This window comes from Heterodontus francisci, chromosome 9 (assembly GCF_036365525.1).
Source record: "Heterodontus francisci isolate sHetFra1 chromosome 9, sHetFra1.hap1, whole genome shotgun sequence".
Lineage (NCBI taxonomy): Eukaryota > Metazoa > Chordata > Chondrichthyes > Heterodontiformes > Heterodontidae > Heterodontus > Heterodontus francisci.
Window position 1 is genome coordinate 9,882,782 of NC_090379.1, and position 19,931 is coordinate 9,902,712.

Genomic DNA, 19,931 nt, shown 5'->3' on the forward strand with positions numbered 1-19,931 from the left:
GACGTCGCTCTTGGCTGACATACGTTGTCCAGGCCTCGCTGCCGTAGAGCAAGGTACTGAGGACACAGGCTTGATACACTTGGACTTTTGTGTTCGGTGTCAGTGCGCCATTTTCCCACACTCGCTTTGCCAGTCTGGACATATCAATGGAAGCCTTTCTCAGGCGCTTATTGATTTCTGCATCAACAGACAGGTTACTGGTGATAGTTGAGCCTATGTAGGTGAACTCTTGAACCACTTCCAGAGCGTGGTCGCCGATATTGATGGATGGAGCATTTCTGATGTCCTGTCCCATGATGTTTGTTTTCTTGAGGCTGATGGTTAGGCCAAATTTGTTGCAGGCAGCTGCAAACCTGTCAATGAGACTCTGCAGGCACTCTTCAGTGCGAGATGTTAATGCAGCATCGTCAGCAAAGAGGAGTTCCCTGATGAGGTCTTTCCGTACTTTGGTCTTTGCTCTTAGACGGGCAAGGTTGAACAGCCTGCCACCTGATCTTGTGTGGAGGAAAATTCCTCCTTCTGAAGACTTGAACGCGTGTGAGAGCAGCAGGGAGAAGAAAATCCCAAACAGTGTGGGTGCGAGAACACAGCCCTGTTTCACGCCACTGAGAAAGGGGTCTGATAAGGCGCCGCTATGCTGAATTGTGCCCTTCATGTTGTCATGCAATGAGGTGATGATACTTAGTAGCTTTGGTAGACATCCGATCTTTTCTAGTAGTCTGGCGAGACCATGTCTGCTGACAAGGTCAAAGGCTTTGGTGAGATCAATGAAAGCAACGTAGAGGGGCATCTGTTGTTCGAGGCATTTCTCCTGCAGCTGACGAAGGGCGAACAGCATGTCAATGGTCGAGTTTATAATAAAAGCAAAATACTGCAGATGCTGGAAATCTGAAATAGAAACAGAAAGTGCTGGAAATACTCAGCAGGTCAGGCAGCATCTGTGGAGAGAGAAGTGGAGTTAACATTTCAGGTCTGTGAAAGGCGAAATGTTAACTATGCTTTTCTCTCCACAGATGCTGCCAGACCTGCTGAGTATTTCCAGCACTTTCTGTTTTTAAATGGTGAGTTTACACTGCTTCACGAAGTCTGCACAGAGATCCTGTTATGTGTGTACATGTGCTTGATTGTGAAAATTATTCCCACCAGTAGCACAGTTTCTGCTCTCTATTCATCTGTAAATGCTCATAATTCAAAGAGATAAGACCCAAAAATGGCAGAGGGGAAAACAACAAGATCAGTGTGTTAGTTGGACCCATCATTCAATGATTTAACTTCAGATATATGGTTATAACTTTCACATCCCCTGGTGATTATCAGGAGCAACCTTTCACAGCTGACCTGGAGGCCAAGGTATTTTTTCAAATCTCAGCATAATCGTGGCATTCACTTGCAGATTATCAACAGGCCAGACATTGTCAATTCAAAGTAAATTCCAGTTGATCAGAACGACACCAACAAATTGAACACGTCCTTTCTGTAGGGAATATGGGATCAATATAGTATTAGTATAAATGGGTGGTTGTTGGTCAGCACAGACTCAGTGGGCCGAAGGGCCTGTTTCAGTGCTGTATCTCTCTGACTGTATGATAAGACTAGTGGGCTCAAAGTCACCCAGTAATTCTGAGGACTTTTTATATTCTTTAGTAGGATGTGGGCAAGGCCAGCATTTATTACCCATCACTTATTGCCTTTAAGCTGGTGATGAACCCTGATGTTCGTGTGGTGTGGATACACCCACAGTGCTGTTAGGTAGGGAGTTCCAGGATTTTGGCTGAACGGCAACGTATTTACCAGTCAGAATGGTGTGTGCCTTGGAGGGGGAACTTACAGGTGGTGGCGTTCTCATGCAGCTGCTGCCCTTGTTCTTTTAGACAGTAGAGGTTATGGTTTTGGAAGATGCTGTCAAAGAAGCCTTGACGAGTTCCTGCAGTCACACTGTAGCCATGGTATGCTGGAGGTGGAGGGAGTGAATCTTTAAGATGGTGAATGGGGTGCCACTCAAGCGGGCTGCTTTGTCCTGGATTGTGTTGAGCTTCTTGAGTGTTGTGTTGTTGGAGCGGCACTCATCCAGGCAAGTGTATTCCATCATGCTCCTGACTTGTACCTTGTAGTTAGTGGAAAGGCTTTTGGGAGTCAGGTGGAGAGTCACTTGCCACAGAAAAGTCAGTCTCTGACCTGCACGTGTAGCCACAGTATTTATGTGGCTGGTCCAGTTAAGATTCTGGTCAGCAGTGACCCCCAGGGTATTAGTGGGGGATTCAATGATGGTAATGCCATTGAATGTCAAGAGGAGATGGTTAGACTTTTATTGGAAATGGTCATTGTCTGACACTTGCAAGGTACAAATGTTACCTGCCACTAATCATCCCAAGCCTTAACGTTGTCCAGGACTTGCTAAGTGTAGCTGCGGAGTGCATAATTTTCTGAGGAGCTAAGGATGGAACTGAACCTATGTCGTTATCAGCAAACATCCCCAAATCTGCCCTTCGGATGGAGGAAAGGTCATTGATGAAGCAGCTGAAGATGGTTGGGCCTCAGCCACTGGCCGGAGGAACTCCTGCCGAGATGTCCTGAGATTGAGGCAATTGCTCTCCAACAAATGTAACCATCTTTCTTTGTGCTAGATGTGAATCCAACCACTGGAGGGTTTTCCCCCTTATTTCCAGTGAAGTCAATTTTACCAGGGCTCCTCGATGCCACACTGAGCCAAATGCAGCTTCGATGGTCGACCGTAGCCTCTGGGGTTCAGCTCTTTTTCCCATGTTTGGCCAAGGCTGTAATGAAGTCTGGAGCCGAATGGTTCTGGTGGAACCCACACTGAGCATCGATGAGCAGATTATTGTTGACTAAGGGCCACTTGCTAGCTCTGTCGACGATACTTTCTATCATATTGCTGATCATTGAAAGTAGACTGATGGGATGTTAATTGGCCGGATTTGACCTTTTTTGTGGATACAACATACCTGCACAATTTTCCATTTTGTCAGATAGATGCCAGTGCTGTAGCTGTACTGGAGCAGATTGGCTAGGGGCACAGCTAGTTCTGGAGCACAATTCTTCAGTATTATAGCCAAGATATTGTTGGGGCCCATAGCCTTTGCTGTATCTAGTATGTTCAGCTGTTTCTTGCTATAACATGGAGTGAATCAAATTGGCTGAAGACTGACCTCTGTGATGGTGAGGACCTCATGAGGAGCCCGCGATGGATCATTCACTTGGCAGTTCTGGCTCAGGGTTGTTGCAAATGCTTTAGCATTGTCTTTTGCACCGATGTGCTGGGTTCTGCCAGTATTGAGGATGGGGATGCTCATAGAGCCTTCTGCTCCTGTTTAATTGTCCACAACCATTCACGACTGAACATGGCAGAACTGCTATGGATCTGATGCATTTGTTATAGGATTGCTTCTGCTGTTTAGCATGCATGTAGTCCTCTGTTTTAGCTTCACCAGGTTAACATCTCATTTCTAGGTATGCCTGGTGTTGCGCCTGGCATGCTCTTTTACACTTGTCGTTTAATCAGATTTGATCCCCTAAGCTTGATGGTAATAGCAGAGTGAGGGACACATCAGACTTTGAGGTTTCAGGTAGTGGTGGAATACAGGTCTGACAGGTCTGAATACAAACCACCTGACATGGCCCACAGCACCTCATGGTGCCAGTTTTGAGCTGCTAGATGTGTTCTGAATCTATCCCATTTAGTCGGATGGAGGGTATCCTTAATGTGAAGACGGACTTTGTTTCCACAAGGAGCATGTGATGCTTGTTCCTACCACTGCTGGCATGGATAGTTGCATCTGCAAAAGGTAGATTGGTGAGGATAAGGTCTTTTTCCCTCCTGTTGGTTCTCTTGCCACCTGCCACAGGCCCCGTCTGGAAGATTTGACATAGGAACATAGGAAGATAGGAACAGGAGTAGACCATTCAGCCCCTTGAGCCTGTCCCGCCATTCACTGAGATCATGGCTGATCCGCAGCCTAACCCCATATACGTGCCTTTGGCCCATATCCCTTAATATCTTTGCTTAACAAAAATCTATCTGTCTCAGATTTGAAATTAACCACTGTTCTCGCTTCAACTGCTGTTTGTGGGAGTGAGTTCCAAACCACTACCACCCTTTGCATGAAGAAGTGCTTCCTAACTTCTCTCCTGAACGGTCTGGCCCTAATTTTTAGACTATGCCCCCTAGTTTTAGAATCTCCAACCAGTGGAAATTGTTGATCTTTATCTAGCCTGTCTTTTCCTGTTAATATCTTGAAGACTTCAATCAGATCACCCCTTAACCTTCTAAATTCCAGTGAAATCAGGCCTAATTTGTGTAATCTCTCCTTGTAACTTAATCCCTGTAGTCCAGGTATCATTCTTGTAAACCTACGTTGCACTCCCTTCTCATCTGATCTTGTGTGGAGGACGATTCCTTCTTCTGAAGAGTTGAACGCATGTGAGAACAGCAGTGAGAAGAGGATCCCGTGTAGGTGCGAGAACACAGCCCTGTTTCATGCCACTCAGGATACGAAAGGGGTCTGATGAGGTCAAAGGCTTTGGTGAGATCGACGAAAGCAACGTAGAGGGGCATCTTAGATAATGCTTAGATGACCAGTAAATATTGTGAAGTAAATCTCAAGCTTTTTTGTGTTAAGCTAAGAAATGAAGTGATGTTTAATCAAAATCGAAGCAACTGTTTTTTGTTTTTGATCTCCAAATTTGTTGTACTTTCTTAACACAGAATTAAACATAAATATATATGCATGAAGTATTTTAAAATATCAAACAATGGCTGAGGGTTTGGGACGATGCGCTTGTCACCCCTCTTTAAAAGACAGTCATTAGCCATATCAAAGGTACCAAAAAGGAGTAGAATGAATTAAGCATTTCATCCCTCGCTAAGGATTCTCTGTCTAGCCAACATACTAGGGGTGGAGAATGTAATGACTGTCATGTTGACATGAATGTCTTGGCTTTCATCTATCATTTTAGAATTATACAGTAATGTCAGAGCAAAATAGTTTCTCTAAGCAAATTTTTTTAACCTAATAATATGCTTTTTAGTGATAATCAATTGCAGTGCCCCATACGGGCCATTATACACCTGGAAACTCTGTGTAATGGCTGGCACTAGGATGATAATTATCTTCACCCACATATGCTGAAAGGATAACCGAGAAGTGACAAAGTCTCAAGTGATTTATAGTCAGTATTATATATGGAGATAAATCTAATTTAATTGCTGGCTGTGACAGACATTATTCTTTCCCAAATGTTTTTAAAAACAGGCTGTGCCACTGCCATTTCCTCCTCACTGTAATCCCCCACTCCTGTCTTTGTTCCTGGAGGTGCTCCTTGGGCTGGTGGGTGAAACCTCACCCAAATGGCCATTCTTCACGCATCTGATTCAAAACTGTGTCAGAAGGCTTTTTGATGCTGGTGGGGAGATTGTAGCTGAGCTTATCTTGTAATTGCGCGCGCGCGCATGTTCTGCACGGTTCATCCATGTGGATCCTAGTTGACTTTTCATCTTTTCTTATCTAGTAGGCAGTGTGTCCAACAGTGCCATCCCTGGCATTGCACTGATTGAAAAAGTAATGCAAGTGCTTGGGTTGAGCCTGGTCAACAAAACATCAGAGTTTTAATATTTATTCCCAAAAACAAATTAAAATTTGTCCTGGAGCTGTTGGGGAAACCTGGGCATGCTACAATTTGACTGAACTTTTTAATATGTTGTGGATTTATACTTTGGGTTCACTCGGTGATGTGACTAACCACCTCCAATGCAACCAAGGACATAAAGTGTTCTTATACAGCCCTCTTAACTGTGGCTGTGGGCTGGGACATTATGGAACCAATTATCTGTCTTTAAGTGAGTGTGGAATCTGTTTTTTGTTTTCTTTGCATCGCTTAGTTTATATGTATTTGTGTGTGCATTGTCCAGACATGTTGCATAAATGAAAGGGTCACTGGCGTTTGGTTTTCAAACAAAAATGGATGTAATTGCTAAATTTGATCCTTAAACAGTGCTTAAAAATACTCAAATCCCATATTGTTAAAACAGAATTTGACTTACCGAATATAGGCAGTGGCCTTGGAAATTATCTTCGACATGTGCGAAAGTGCGCACTGCTTGTCCCTTAACAAGTAAACAGAAGGCAACTCATGATCAGAAGTCATAGTGTACATGCAGTTCTAGTACATTACCATCAACAGAATATCAACAAAGTACTCTAGTGGGCATGGAAAAATTTTCAGATTGTCCATTACCCAAAAAGTGTTTCGAACCATAAAATGTCAGAGTAAAAAATGCTAATAGGAATGGGAGCAGTTGCAAATGATTTAAGCATGTCAAGTGTATTGAGTTTAGTGAGTTTTCCCTAGTGTGCAAGCATCTTATTTTGAATAAGCTCAATAGCAAGATTATAATGGCTTTAAATTCATTGGCCTGTCTTTCCTGATGCATTGCAGTTCCTTTACCAAATAATCAGCAACAGGAAATTTGTAAACATCTTTTGCAGAATGGTACAGCCAGATAGGTGAAGGTGACAATGCAAGTAGCAGTTCAACAGGACTTGAAATTAGTGCTGATGAGCTAAACAAACACCAATACAGTGCACTTAATAATGGACCAGCACATTCTTGGCATACGAATATACAAATTAGGTGCAGTAGTAGGCCACTTGGCCTCTCGAGCCTGCACCGCCATTCAACAAGATTATGTTTGATCTGATTGTAACCTCAACTCCACATAGCAACCTACCCCAATAACCTTTCACCCACTTGCTTATCAAGAATCTATCTCTTCCTTAAAAATATTTAAAGTCTCTGCTTCCACTGCCTTTTGAGGAAGAGAGTTCCAAAGACTCACGAGCCTCAGAGAAAAAAATTCTCCTCATCTCTGTCTTAAATGGCCGACCTCATATTTTTAAATAAGAACCCCCTAGTTCTGTATTCTCCCACAAAGGGAAACATCCTTTCCACATCCACCCTGTCAAGACCCCTCAGGATCTTCTATGTTTCAATCAAGTTGCCTCTTACTCTCCTGTGCTCCAGCGGATACAAGCCTAGCTGTCCAAACTTTCCTTACAAGACAACCTGCCCATTCCAGGTATTAGTTTAGTAAACCTTCTCTGAACTACTTCCAATGCATTTACATCCTTCCTTTAAATAAGGAGACCAATACTATACACAGTGCTCCAGATGTACCCTGTATAACTGAAACATAACCTCCCTACTTTTGTATTCAATTCCCCTCACAAACAATAGCATTCTGTTACCTTTCCTAATTACTTGCTGAATCTGCATACTAACCTTTTGCGATTCATGCACTGGGGCACCCAGATCCCTCTGCATCTCAGAGCTCTGCAATCTCTCACCATGTAGATAATAGTGGTTAGCACCGCAGCCTCACAGCTCCAGCGCCCCGGGTTCAATTCTGGGTACTGCCTGTGTGGAGTTTGCAAGTTCTCCGTGTCTGCGTGGGTTTCCTCCGGGTGCTCTGGTTTCCTCCCACATGCCAAAGACTTGCTGGTTGATAGGTTAATTGGCCATTATAAATTGCCCCTAGTATAGTTAGGTGGTAGGGAAGTATAAGGACAGGTGGGGATGTGGTAGGAATATGGAATTAGTGTAGCATTAGTATAAATGGGTGGTTGATGGTCGGCACAGACTCAGTGGGCCGAAGGGCCTGTTTCAGTGTTGTATCTCTAAACTAAACTAAAATATACTTTTTTATTCTTCCTGCCAAAATAGACAATTTCACATTTTCCCACATTATACTCCATTTGTCAGATCTTTGCCCACTCACTTAACCTGCCTATATCCCTTTGTAGCCTCCTTATGTTCTGTAATGTACATTTACTGTACAATAATAATATGCTAGCCCATTATTATTACATTTCTGTATTTACCATGTAAGAAACACTGACTACACAAGGTTTGGTTCTGACAACAGGCCAGTGTTTTGTCTCCTACACTGAGAGGTTAACAGAAATCCCTTTACTCGGGATTAAAGGAAGTGGCTGAAGCAGAGACCATTGCATCTTTTCTGGTGGAGGACCATCAACTCGGTGAAAGACGCTCTTTGGTCTGCCCAAAACATGTTGGTGTTTCAGTGCAAAGAGCTGTCAACGACTGAGTGTTGTAGACTGGAACATTCCAAGGTCCAGGACTACGTGCTGGGGGACACACTAAAGCTTGGGTCAGTCGCCATAAAGGCTCAATGGGGAAAGGCCACCTTCTAAGGCCTTCCCACCAGAATACTCTGAAGGGCTGGAACCCATGTCAAACCCTTTGGTCAATATACACCAGAGAATGTTTGACATTAAATGTAAATGTACATGGTGAATAGAACCTGTAATGGCAAGTGTAGTGAGGCACCTCATGTATTGAAAGAAACTGATCTGTATTGCACTTTATGTAAAGTCAAATTTGAATTGTTATATAATGTACTTTACAAATTTTATGAAGTGCATTTTTGGAAAAAAATTTAAGCGACGGATGGATGAGGGAACAATTGGCAAAGAATATGACTGTAAATGCGAAAAACTTGGCAACTCCACTGCAGTATCTTTCTGCCAATGTTCTGTTACCATTTCTGATAACTGCAGGTATAAAATGGACCTGTATTTAAAATATTAAACTCATTCTGTCATCAGAATATATGGGTAGTGGGTAAGTAATATTTTACCTCTTCTCATGGTCTTTGGCAGTTTTACAAAAGAACTAGATAAATATCTAGTTACAAGCAAAACTTCTGCTGCTTACAGGCTGAGCATGGATCAAGAGAGTCAAATGCTGGCTGGAACAAAATGTTCCTGACTAGGGACCATGGAAATGTCATACTAAAGGAGGTCTATGATGGGTATGCTGGAGCTTTGTTTGATTTGGCTTCTTTGGGATGGGACAAAGAGTGATATTTTGCAGAACCCAGTTGAGTTAGATCAGATACAATACATGATTGACTGGATTTTGAGAGCTTATGGAGATGCATTTGAATCTCGGAACTAGGACTCCACACTCCATAAACTTAAGCACGTCCCTGCTGCCTCTATGGCAACTTGCACAAAGTCCCATTCACCCATCGACCCTGTGCTCGTTGGCTCTCAGTAGGAACACAGGAATATTCAGCCCCTTGAGCCTGCACTCAATCAATTAAATCGTGAATAACCTGCAATTTCTTTCACTGGATGTGGGCATTGCTGGTAAGGTTGGCATTTATTGCCCTTGAGAAGGCGGTGGTAGTAAGCTGCTGCCTTAAAACACTGCAATCCATGTGATGACTTTTTGTCGTGGATACACCTGAATGGCATGGTCTATTTCAGAGGGCAGTTAAGAGCCAGCCATGTTGCTGTGGGATGGGAGTCACATATAGGCCAGACTGGATAAGGACGGAAGGTTTCTTTACCTGGAAGATACCGATGAATCATTTGGGTTTTCACAACAATCCAGTAGCTTCATGATCACCATTACTGATACTAGCTTTTTATTCCAGATTTAAAAAAAAAATTAACTGAATTCAAATTTACAAATTGCCATGCTGGGATTTGAACTCACGGCTCTAAGATTACTAGCTCAGACCTCTGATTATTAGCCTAGTAGCATAGTAACCACTATACCTACCATATCTGCATCTGGACTCCGTTTACCCTTCTTGTTCTATGTCTCAATATCCTTACCCAATAAGATTCTATGAATCTCAGTTTTGAAATTTTCAATTGACCTAGACTCAACCTTTTGTGTGAAGAAGTTACATTACCCTTGGACAGCCTAGCTGTATTTTGAATGTTATACCCCTTGTTCCAGACTTCCCCACCAGAGGAAATAGTTTCTCTGTCTATCCTATCCAATTTTTAAAATTTTAATCACCTCGATTAGAATACCCCTTGATGGGCTAAACTTTTATGAAAGCAGCATTTTTTTAAAAATAAGGCTGTTCTATATGCATCTTTGATTAAAACTGGCAAGTGTCATAAGTTTCTTAGAGTTCAAACATGCTCAGTTGCTTCAACATAACTTCTGCATGTTGAATGTTGCCTTAGCTGCCACTAAGAGGTTAATGAGTACAAAAACTACTTATTAGCACAGTGAGTTTCTTGGCTCTGTGCTTGCAAAAATAACTTTTCTGGCAACTCCAAGCCTGTGTGTGCTTGTGCTTGACAGGAATAAGATGTATAGTTTTTATATACATTTATTTATGGTGGAGCAGTCAAGTTGAGCTTCAGTTGAGAATTAATATTCTGCACTATAAACTTGTAAAATTAATCTTGTGTAACTGTTCTTCTGTTGAGAATGGCATTTGCTGTTTACCATTTCTCTCTTTTTTGCATTAGTTTTGTATAAGCACTAAAAACAATAAGTGCCTTTTCATATCAGGCTGAATAATTGTGCGATCTAATACTATTTGAAGCTGTCTGAATGCTTTTTCTTTTTCATACCAAATGCACTGCATATGGAACTGAGCCATGCAGAGTTGGAATGTTCTAAGTCCAACTCTTGCTCTGTGCAGAGTTTGGCGATCTGAGAAAATGGCAGATTGCTGCACTTAACCTCACTATCTTTGAGACAGGGAAAAATAACTGAGCATTCTTGCTTTCAATTTTGAGCCATTGACTTCCTATTGCGTGTGACTGTTGCAGGAGGACAGGAGTGGGCTTGCTTGTGATGCCATCCCTCTTCAGATAGACTCTCTAAGCTATTGAGCATTGCACTTGAAAATGCACTATTTTTGGCAAAATACTGCTCTTCTAGGATCATCTTGGAGTACAGGCACAGTGGCAAAGCATCTTTTGCAGTGGAAGCTAAATGCGAGAGGCTTCTAGATTTCAATGTGCCCAAAATAAAAGTACGTCACCACGCCTGGCCTTTTCTTAACTGATCCCTGGGACTTGTTTTTTAACCAGGTGTTCCTGGATACTGGCCATAATAAATCCAGTAGGAATTGACACTTAAATGCAGCTGTAGTGGATCATTCTATGTCAACATATGTTAGATATATTACTATTTTCACAGTTCCAACAACATGTTCTTTCATTACTCGCTAACAATACACAGTAAAAGATAAACCTTCGAGTCCCTACCAAGTGCTGCCCTCACCACTTACAATTCTTTCTGACTTTTTTTTCAAAACAAATTCGTAACACACACCTGTCAGCAGTTGGTCAGTCACCTGGCCAAAGAATAGTACATGCCGTGAAAAGACCCAATAGGGAAAATTGCATGCAAAAGTAGGATAATTTATGGTTGAATTGCTGGACAGAAATGTAACGGCTGTTTGTTTTTGTGTTGTCTATCATCCAATGATTGAACTTCTGAGAATGAAACTATTGAATTACTTAAGTTCTAGTATGAGCCGTTTATAACAGTAAATCCCTACACTCAGTTGTTTTAGTACACCTTTGTGCAAAATCACTTTTTGGGGCTTTTGGACAAACTGGTCTTTATTGCAAGGGGATGGAGTATAAAAGTAGGGAAGTCTTGCTACAACTGTACAGAGCATTGGCGAGACTGCACCTAGACTACTGTGTACAGTTTTGGTCACGTAATCTAAGAAGGAATATACCGGTATTGGTGGTAGTTCAGAGAAGGTTCACGAGGCTTATTCCTGGGATGAGGGGTTTGTCTTTTATGATGAAAACTTGAGAAGGTTGGGCCTATACTTATTGGAGTTTAGAAGATTGAGAGGTGATCTTATAGAAACAGATAAGATACTGAGAGGATGTTTCCCCTCGTGGTGGCATCTAGAACTGGGGACACTGTTTCAAATTAAGGGGTCTCCGTTTTAAGATGGAGATGAGGAGGAATTTCTTCTCTGAGGGCCATTAATCTTTGGAATTCTCTTCCCTAGCAAGCAGTGGAAACTGCATCGTTGAATGTATTTAAGGCGGAGTTACAGGTTTTGATTGACAAGGGAGTCGAGGGTTATGGGGAATGCAGGCAGGAAAGTGGAGTTAGGCCACAATCAGATCAACCATGATCTTATTGAATGGCGGAGCAAGCTCGAGGGGCCAAATTGCCGACTCCTGCTCCTATGTCTAATGTTCTTATGACAGTTCAAATACTTAGCCTTTACTGGTGCCAATATTTGCTGGTGTCCCCAGTTCCTATAATTTAGTTATAGAATAATAGTTAACTTGCGTGTGAACCGTCATGATGTGTACTTGCAGAGTGTGTATGGTTTGCTGTGTAGTTAGTTTTTGCTCCAAATATTCAAAGGCTTACTGAGGCAGTACAGACTTGTAAATGGTAAAGTGTTGTTTGTGGCAGTGTTTTTTTTTTGGCTGTGGCTTGGATGGTGCAAAATTAACAGTAGGAGTTATGCCATGCACTTCTGATTCTCTTTCTTTTATGGCTGTGGACCAGGTGTTCTTTTTGGCACTTTTTTTTTCTCTCTTGTGATTGAAATACTTAACTTCTTGCCAGGATGCTCTTCCTCATTTAACAAGGTTTAAAATCCAGTCTAATTGTTGCGCAGACTGAGTTACAGGTGGTGTGATGTAGGGGAAAGGGTAGTTAACCTGGTGAATGAGTTTGGAGAGAACATTATATGACTGGTACTATGGAACTAGCTTTTTTTTGATACATTACTAAGAAATGCACAACTCAGTTTGAAATATTACAGAAGTGGTGTTTTAGTTGTTTCATTGGACTAGTGAGAAAGGCTTCATAATTCATTCAGTTTTTGAGGGTGATGAAGTGTGCTTTACTCTTGAACTAAACGCAATAATGTAACAAGTGCTGGTGTGTTAAACTTGGAGTGTAACACTTTCAGTAATATTAAACATTTGATTTTTTTCTAAGAGCAGCTGGCTTTTGGTTTTTTGATACAGGTTCGAGTTTTGTTTTGCTATTCCTTACTTGAGTCCGAAAGGATAGAAAACAGATTTGTCCCAAGACGATTATTAACTCTGCTGTGTAGTCGCAGGGAGGTGGCTCTCGTGGCCTATTAACTGGCTGTCAGGTTTTCCATCCCTTTTCAGGACAAAGTTCCTGGCTTGTGCTCCATGCCACCTCCATGGGACGTCTGTGTAAGGAATCTTGGAGATGTGCACCAGGTCTTGATACAACATGCTGGATCACTGTTACTTTATGTAAGAACAGTTAAGCAGCCAAAAAGCAGAACCTGAGAGGCATACTGTAGACTGAGGAAAGACATGCACAGGCTAACTGTAGTCTGCTCTATCTAGAATCATCTTTTTGTAGCTTTTTGTACATGTGCCATTATAGATGTCCTAATAAGCTTTTAATTAAGGCATGCAAAACTGCATTCATTTTTTTCTTTAAAAAAATCAAGAAGCTGTGTATTAAATGGTGTGTTAAGAAGGATTAATTTTTACCAACTGTCCCTGGCTCTTTGCTATAGTTCTCCCTCTCTCACTTGCTCAATTTCCTTCCACTCTTTCCCTTCCGCACCACCATTGTCTACTTACTCATCTGCTCTGAAACTTTCAGTAAGGCGGGTGTGGGGTGACGCCAGTATGATCCCTCTATGAGATCAAGTGTTCACTTTGTGAAGAAATCAGAGGTACAGTATTCTATTGTGACAGCGTGCATTTCCCTCCCCGGTTAAAAATGACTTTTCGCATTATACGAAAGATTCCATTCTGTGTTTAGCTTGTGGCTTTTAAAGTGTGAATAAAGTGAAAGGATGCTAACTAGAGAAGGGGAAATAGTGGACCAGATTCAAATTCTTACTGTAATAATTGAACAAAAAGTCATGCATATTTAAGCCAAAGCCACTGCTTTATTGACAAAATGTCTCACTAATACTACAAAAAAGAATTGAACTGTTCTGGTGTCATTATTTTTGGTTTTACACTAGGGGTGCTATGTGAAGAATGCACCTTACTAAAACCATACAAAATTAGTCTTTATTCAGTCTGATAGGGTGTGTTTAGCACAATACTGTATTTTAATGTAAATATCAAAAAGGGTTATTGTTTGATCACTAAACGTAGTCTGTTCAGTTCTCTGTATTCCAGGTATGATGTAGTTCACCCCAAGGTTGCACAGGTTGTGCACAGATCCTTTAAGCAATGCCATCTATTTCAATTGTAGCTGCGATTAGACGCCATTTATGTTTCCTGAAAAGCTGGAATAGGTGAATAAATCAGTATTGTGCAGGCTTTCACTTTTGTGCTATTTAAACCTGATGCAATTAATTCTCAGAGATTTTTGCATACAGGCGATTAGCGCCATGCTGCTTAATTAAGCAGCAGGATGTTGAATTTCATGCACTGCGAATCTTGTTGCTGTTGATGCAGCTACTCTTAAGTACTCTGAGTGTGTATTTGTGTGAATGTTCTGAATGATCATGCATTACTGTCCAAAGATTTCAAAGGAGTTATTGTTGCTCACGATAGCAGAAGCTTGCAGCTAATTAGTGGTACATTGCTGAGAAGTGTGTGCTTTGAATTGTAAGGTGGGAATTGGTTGAGCGCTGAATGTCAAAGTCACTGGGGGGGTCAGTCTGCCGCCATATTTGTTTCTGTAGAGGGAAGCAGCTGTCTTGTGTAGCTTTTTTAAGTTTTCCCCCCCCCCCCTCCCCCCATGTTTTTTTTTGTTTTAGTTCTTTTTCTGTTGCCATTCTGCTGCAGGTTCATGCTTGTGTTTTATGGAAGTTTGCATTTAAGATTCTAGTCCAGGCTCTTGACCTGTTTTAAAAGCGAGGGGGACGGTGAAGTGGCTGAGGTAGCTAGACTTGCGCAAATTGTATGTCTGCATAATTTTTGTCTTGGATTCCTAAACTCCCAGGGTGAAGCATATTCAGTACGTCTACTTTGTCTGTGGTGAGTAGTCTGCTCCTAATTCCGTAGAATTTAAAAAAAAATTCCCTTCTTGGATAAATTCTTTGCCCTTGGCTGCGTGACTGCCGGTGCCGGAATCTGCGACAAAACTGCAAAGGTCACGTTCATTGCTGCAGTAACCATTCACTGTGCTCCATTGTTTGGCATCCACACGGGAAGCTGCAGCTGCCTTTGGCCTTCAGAATGTGAGAGATGGCCGTTTGCAGGAGAAATTCTTTGTTCCAGTAGATGCTGTGTGCTATTAACATGCTAATGCAGGTTATGCTTGTTTTCGCTACTTGAACTTGACAGACATAGTCTGTGGTATGTGGCTGTCTGGCTAGAAGTTATCTTTTATACTGAGACCTACAATGCTTGGCGTTTTTGTTTCTGTTTTTTTTTGTGATTTTTAATTAATGCTCTGCCAAGAAAAGTATTTCTCCGGAAGTTAAGCCACCATCAGTAAACTACTCTGACTTTGGATGGGGCAGCGTTTGTGTGTATTTGGGGAAGAATGAAGTACTTGGAACAAAAATTGTGCCTCAGGTACCTTTCCACTTGTTCCACTCCGACCTTAAGTGTGCTCTGCAAGTGCCTGCAGTGTGCACAATGCGGGTATTTTGAGCATTGCACTGTAATAGTGCATCCTTTCCCTCCCCCACCTTCCTATAAAGGGTAGAGCTGTGGTGTGTGATGGATTCATTGGTATTTTTCTGAATCTGTGATTATAAGATTTCTTTTACAATCGATTCTGTTAATAATCCATAGGGAATGTGAAAAAAACCCACAAGTCTGTTTCCTGTCCCTGGCATAGATGGTGCACGAATAATAAAACTAATTTAATCTGCAGTAATCTGCTGCATTTACATTACACGTATACTACTTAGTTTAGTTTAGAGATACAGCACTGAAACAGGCCCTTCGGCCCACCGAGTCTGTGCCGACCATCAACCACCCATTTATACTAATCCTACACTAATCCCATATTCCTACCACATCCCCACCTGTCCCTATATTTCCCTACCACCTACCTATACTAGGGGAAATTTATAATGGCCAATTAACCTATCAACCTGCAGTGCAAAAGTATTCCATAAAGCCAAGTTTCTTGATAGTCTTGAGTCTCTTTGAATAATGGTGTCAGTGGAATATTTCTGAAGGCGTACAAAAAGCATTTCCCAACTGTTGGATTCAACGGATCTGGCAGCATTACATTGAGGTTACCCTGACAGCATGAGACCCAAATTTTAGGAACTGACTGAGTGCGAACACACTATTGACACCAGCATCAAAGGGCCTTCGAGTCCAGCTGCTGTGAGACTCCGTCCATAATACAAAACTATTTCTACTTTCACACCAGAATTGAAAATCTCACTCTTGGGTCACAGGGTTGGTTCATTGCCAAATATCATACTGCTGGAATAAGGATATATTCTGACCACTGGAAACTTTGCTTTCAGCTAACTAGGCCCGAAGCTCTGAAATTCCCTCCCTAAACTTCTGTATCTCTGCCTCCTTTTAAGATGCTCCTTGGAACCTAGTTTTTTTGATCAATCTTTTGGTCATTTGCCCTAATATCATGTTGTGTGGCTTGGTGATAAATTTTGTTTGATAATGCTCCTGTGAAACACCTTGAGATGTTTTACTATGTTAAAGATGGTATGTAAATGCAAGTTGTTGTTGTGGGATGGGGGTTTTGGCAGTGAAGCCGACATGAGTTTGTGCGGAGTAGAGGGAGCTTTACTTTGCATCCAGTTGCTGTGCCTGACATGAGGATTTTTTTGAGACTGCCACTGGCCCTTTGAAGTCATAAGTGTTCCACTCACCAGTTCTAAAACCCTCAACTTGTGAATAAAAGAGATGAGAAAACAGTTTCTATGTTTACAATATTTTTGTTAACCGGAGAAATTTCAACTATGAGTCAGCCCATTTGATCTGTCATTCCTGTTCCAATTCAAAACTTGAGCTAATCTAAACTAATTTTCCTGCTCTTTGTTACTGAAGAGGCATGAGGGGCTGAATGGTCTGCTCCTGTTCTGATGTACTCTATAACATTTTGCTTTTTGTGTTGATCTAATTCTCTTTATAAAGTGTTGTGATTGACTGACTAGGCTTCAATGTGGCTTTATGGATCTGTTGGAATTATTTTTTTTCTAAATTGCCATTTGTAGAATATTTTTATCATGGGGAAAATGGAAGAGAAGAAGCTAATCATTTGACCAAAACCTTATGTTTCTGACTGTCACACAATCAGCACTGAAACCTAATTGAATACTTTTTTTGTTGCAGTTATTTGGGGAGGGGAGAGTTATGAATATAGTCTTAGCACCAGTAGAATGGAGATGAATTTTCTTGTGTGGTCATGCCCTTCTGGGGGTCAGTACAAGTTTACTGTTTGTATGGAAAAATGCATCATAAGTTGACATGGTTGTGATGTCTCAATCATGTTGATCTTCAGCAATTCTTAATTCTAGCTTCAAACTCAGCCAATAAAATAAATTATTCAAATGGTAATTTCTCCCCTCTTGATCAAAGGGGGGGGGCAAGAAAAAAAGCTAATGAGATCTTTTGAAGTTAAACATTTAGGATTTAAGGTATTGGAAAAAGGTTAAACTGAAAGCACAGTGAGTGAGTGAGGAAAAGGGACTAGGAAAGAAAGGGAATAACTGGTAAATTCGTATGAGATTCTGTTTAGTATATTAGCTTGGCTGTACTCCAATACTGTTAAAACTGTTCTAATGTTTGAATAGCTTTATTACTATGTTTATTTGTATGTCAGTCTATGAACTGACAACTTACAATTTTGCTTGGTTTAGGGAGATGGGATCTTTCCTGTCAGCCAACCAGTAGTCTTGAGTTAAATCTGTCACTGGTCTTTGAGGCCTACCATCCACTCGTTTACACAAAGCCATTTTAACAAAGCATCATGTCGGTTAAAGGGTAACTGCAATGTAAAGTTAATCCATACAATGTTCTAGAGGCTATGGGTACTTAAAGCAGCATTGGAAAATAAACTCTCTAATAACACGCTTTCCATAGTGCAAATTCAGATGGTATTTATTTAAATTCAGTTTTTCATAATGCAGATCCCATGCATTTAAGTAGTGATTTTCATATCATTGGCAAGTTCAAAAGCATTACATAGCCAGTGAATTTCTTTCGATTTGTGGTCACCGTTTTGTAGGTAGATACGGCCTCAATAACATAACGGCATGTTATTCTATTGTGGTAGTGTTAGTTTAGTCATAGTCATAGAGTTATACAGCACAGAAACAGTCCCTTCGGCCCAACGCGTCTGCGCTGACCATCAAGCATCCATCCGATCTAATTCCATTTTCCCGCACTTGGTCCGTAGCCTTGTATGCTATGGCATTTCAAGTACTCACTTAAATACTACTAAAATGTTGAGGGTTCCTGCCTCTACCACCCCTTCAGGCAATGTGTTCCAGATTCCAAACATCCTCTGTGTGATAACATTTTTCCTCAACTCCCCTCTAAACCTCCTACTCCATACCTTAAATCTATGCCTCCTGGTTATTGACCCCTCCGCTAAAGGAAAATGTTTCTTCCTATCTAACCTATCAATGCCCCTCATAATTTTGTACACCTCAGTCAGGTCCCCCCTTAGCCTTCTCTGCTCCGAGGAAAACAATCCCAGCATATCCAGTCTCGCCTCGTAGCTGAAATGTTCCAGTCCAGGCGATATCCTGGTGAATCCCCTCTCCAGTGCAATCACATCCTTCCTATAATGTGGTGACCAGAACTGTACACAGTACTCCAGCTGTGGCCTAACCAGCCTTTTATACAGCTCTAACATAACCTCCCTCCTCTTATATTCTATGCCTCGGCTAATAAAGGCAAATATCCCGTATGCATTCCTAACGACCTTCTCTACCTGTGCTGCTGCAGTGATCTATGGACAAGTACACCAAGGTCCCTCTGACCCTTTGTACTCCCTAGGGTCCTATCATCCCTTGCCTTGTTTGTCCTCCCAAAGTGCATCACCTCACGCTTCTCAGGATTAAAATCCATCCGCCACTGCTCTGCCCATCTCACTAGCCCAAAAATATCGTCCTGTAATCTAAGGCTTTCCTCTTCGCTATCCATGACACCACCAATTTTCATGTCATCTGCGAATTTACTGATCATACCTCCTATATTCACGTCTAAATCATTAATGTATACTACAAACAGTAAGGGTCCCAGCACCGATCCCTGAGGTACACCACTGGTCACAGGCCTCCATTCGCAAAAACAACCCTTGACCATCACCCTCTGCCTCCTTCCACTAAGCCAATTTTGGATCCAATTTGCCAAATTACCCATGGGCTCTTACCTTCTTAACCAATATCCCATGTGGAACCTTATCAAAAGCCTTACTGAAGTCCATGTAGACCACATCAACTGCCCTATCCTCATCTACTCATCTAGTCACTTCCTTGAAAAATTCAATCAAATTTGTTAGACACGATCTCCCCCTGACAAAACCATGCTGACTATCCCTGATCAATTCCTGCCTCCAAGTGGAGATTAATCTTATCCCTCAGAATTTTTTCCGATAGTTTCCCTATCACTGGCATTAGACTCACCAGCCTATAATTACCTGGTTTATCCCTGTTCCCCTTCTTGAATAATGGTACCACATTCCCTGTCCTCCAGTCCTCTGGTATCTCTCCTGTGGCCAGAGCAGATCTGAAAATTTGTGTCAGAGCCCCTGCTATCTCCTCCCTTGCCTCACATAGCAGTCTGGGATACATCTCATCTGGGCCTGGGGATTTATCCACCTTTAAGCTCGCTAAAACAGCTAATACTTCCTCCTTTTCAATGCTAATTTGTTCAAGTATATCACAGTCCCCCTCCCTGATTTCTACACCTACATCGTCCTTCTTCATTCTCCATAGTGATGTGTGTTAGTTTAAGGATACATGTTGGCCAAGACTTCAGGAGAGCTCTGCTCTGCTTTGAATTGTGCCATGCATCAGACAAAGCCTCGGTTTAGTGCCTCATCTGAAAGGCATTCCAGCACTCCCTCGGTACTGCACTGAAATGTTGGTCTAAGTTATGCGTTCAAGTCCTGGCATCAGATTTGAAGTCTTGACCTCCTGACTGAAGTGAGAGGCTACCACTAAGCTGAGCTGATGTTTTGTTGACATTACTGTGGTG

At 41.8% G+C, this 19,931-nt stretch overlaps 1 protein-coding gene across 8 annotated transcripts in view; it reads left to right on the top strand.

Moving 5' to 3' along the window:
• The window catches only part of dicer1 (dicer 1, ribonuclease type III), a 214,083-nt gene that overhangs the window by 26,846 nt on the left and 167,306 nt on the right, over positions 1-19,931 (top strand). The window contains exon 1 of one of the 8 annotated variants that reach the window (XM_068038530.1): positions 13,488-13,507. The exons of the other annotated variants lie outside the window; for them this stretch is intronic. The gene's annotated coding sequence lies outside the window, so the exon portion shown is untranslated. Of the gene's footprint in view, positions 1-13,487; positions 13,508-19,931 lie in introns of those variants that run through there. 8 annotated transcript variants of the gene reach the window in all.